This window comes from Ahaetulla prasina, chromosome 8 (genome assembly GCF_028640845.1).
Source record: "Ahaetulla prasina isolate Xishuangbanna chromosome 8, ASM2864084v1, whole genome shotgun sequence".
Classification (NCBI taxonomy): Eukaryota; Metazoa; Chordata; class Lepidosauria; order Squamata; family Colubridae; genus Ahaetulla; species Ahaetulla prasina.
This window is the reverse complement of record NC_080546.1, coordinates 6054255-6056942: the sequence shown is the minus strand read 5'-3', so window position 1 is coordinate 6056942 and position 2688 is coordinate 6054255. Positions and strand designations below refer to the sequence as shown.

Here is a 2688-nt window from a genome sequence, read left to right as displayed (position 1 = left end):
TGGTCAGAACCTGCTGAAGCCCACCTCTGGCTGTGCGAAGCAGTGCAGAGTGCTTCTGGGGGCTGGGGAGGGCAAAAACGCAACACGCGGAGGCCAACAATTATTTTTTTCTTGTTTTCCTCCTGTAAATTTAGGTGCGTCTTATAGTCCGAAAAATACGGTAAATCCAACCTCCACTCTCTGGCACAAACAAGCTTGATCTGGCATAAACAGACTTTTTATTCTTTTCTTTCTTCTTCTATTCCTTTTTGTTTTCATTTTTTAAAAATCTTCCCCTCCCCCCTCAACACCTCTTTCCTTCATTCCCAAAAAAGAATGCTGCTCAGTGGCAAAACAGCATGTTTATTTTAATTTTTCTTCCTTTTGAATCTCCTTAAACAATTCTGGAGCCTCATTTTTCTATTTAATGGCACTCTTAACGTTAATTAAAATGTGCGCTGTTCAGAATTATTTGTCAGAATAACACACACACACACACACACACACACACACACATATATATATGTAGGTCTTTGGTTGTTCGGGTTTTCTCCCGTGTAAAATTGGAAGTGTCTTGGCGACGTTTCGACGAAGTCTCATTCGTCATCTTCAAGCTTCAGTTTCGTGCTCCCAGAAGCACGAAGCTGAAGCCCGAAGATGACGAATGAGACTTCGTCGAAACATCGCCAAGACACTTCCAATTTTACACGGGAGAAAACCCGAACAACCAAAGACCTACATACAAACACCCGTGAAAACCTCAGAAAACATATATATATATATCGCATCCTGGACATAAACTGTTTCAACTCCTACCCTCAAAACGACGCTATAGAACACTGCACACCAGAACAACTAGACACAAGTACAGTTTTTTCCCGAAGGCCATCACTCTGCTAAACAAATAATTCCCTCAACACTGTCAGACTATTTACTGAATCTGCACTACTATTAATCGTTTCATAGTTCCCATCACCCATCTCTTTCCACTTATGACTGTATGACTATAACTTGTTGCTGGCAATCCTTATGATTTATATTGATATATTGATCATCATTTGTGTTGTAAATGTTGTTTGGAAGTGTCTTGGCGACATTTTGATGAAGTCTCATTCGTCATCTTCAGGCTTCAGCTTCGTGCTTCTGGGAGCAAACGTCGCCAAGACACTTCCAATTTTACGCGGGAGAAAACCCGAGTAACCAAAGACCTACATACAAACACCCGCGAAAACCTCAGAAAACAAATATATATATATCTATACATACATACATACATACATACATACATACATACATACATACGTATGTATGTATGTGTGTGTAGGTCTTTGGTTATTCGGGTTTTCTCCCGCATAAAATTGGAAGTGTCTTGCCGACATTTCAACAAAGTCTCATTCGTCATCTTCAGGCTGGTGTTTTCAGCTTCATGCGGAAATCATGTGCAAATCTGATGCCATCCCCTTGCTTATCAGTTCATACTGGAAGCCTGTAATCTTCCTACTAATGTCCTGCTGAGGGGTAGCCTCAACAAAAAGCCCACCTTGGTCAAAGTTGAAGCAATACACTCTGGTAGGTCTGTGATCTCCCTCTTGGACCGGTAGTTTTAGTTCTCCAGTTTTTTCCAAATAAATATTTGCTCCTGCAGAGTTCTTGTAAGGTTTTATGCAAACAGTCCAATGTTTGTAAGAGGAAGAGATAATATTGGGTAGCAGATTGACGATCAATGCTCCCGTGGGATACATCCATTCTATGGTTCCTTCAGAACAACGGAGGTAGACTTCTCCGACATCTTTTCTGTGGGACTCGTGAGTTAATCCACTTCCTCTCCAACTGCACAAGTTGCTGGAGTATTGCGCCGTGCAGCCCCTGTCCAGTACCAAAAAGCCCAGCAAGCAGCAACAGCGGTGATGGTGGCAGGAGCAGCAGCCTGGGCGCTGGGGCTCTCCGCATGATCCTTGCCGGGCTGCCCTAGAAAGGATCCAGCAGAGGAGAGAAAAGAGGAGAGCGCCCGTAGCCTGCGCTTACATGGCGAGAGCAAACCAGAGCTGGAGCAAACCGCTAACACGAGTCCATCCCCGCCTTCTGGCCACTCGGCTCAACAGTGCCCTCGCATGGCTTGGTGGGAGTGGCTTGGTGGTTGTGGCAGGGGAAGGTTAGTGCAAAATCCCCATTTCCTCCCGATCAGGTGGGAGGCAGAGAATAGATGGGGGCGGGGCCAGCCAGAGATGGTATTTACTGGTTCTCCGAACTACTGAAAATTTCCACTACCGGTTCTCTAGAACTGGTCAGAACCTGCTGAAACCCACCTCTTAGTGACTTGGTAAGAGGGTCCTTTGTGGTTCCTTCAATAGGCTGTTTTTTATTGATAGCTCGTTTGTCTAAGTTGGTAGTTTCTTTATTGGGGTATTGAACAATAAAAAATAAAAGCGCAAACCTCACTTTCTTCTAGCACTGATGATGTTACCTAGTTGGGTAGTGAAATGTCCACCAAAAAACAAAACAAAAAAACCTACCAAGCTCAGAGAGCTCAAAGGACCCCAGAGTTCAATCCTGAGCTATACGTATTCTCTTCTATTGGTGCTAAAAAAAGGTGTTCACACTTGTCTCTTGTCTGCTTTGTAACTAACTAGTGCAAGTCCATTGTGGTGCTCCAATGACATTTATGTTTAAATTCTCTCTCTCTTTTTCAAAATGTTTTCCACAGCAAAT

General features: G+C 43.6%; 1 pseudogene; it reads right to left on the bottom strand.

Annotated features, from left to right (window-relative positions):
• Positions 1-1403: 1403 nt before the first annotated feature.
• On the bottom strand, positions 1404-1929 carry LOC131203141 (meteorin-like protein; annotated as a pseudogene).
• Between the last annotated feature and the right edge of the window lie 759 nt (positions 1930-2688).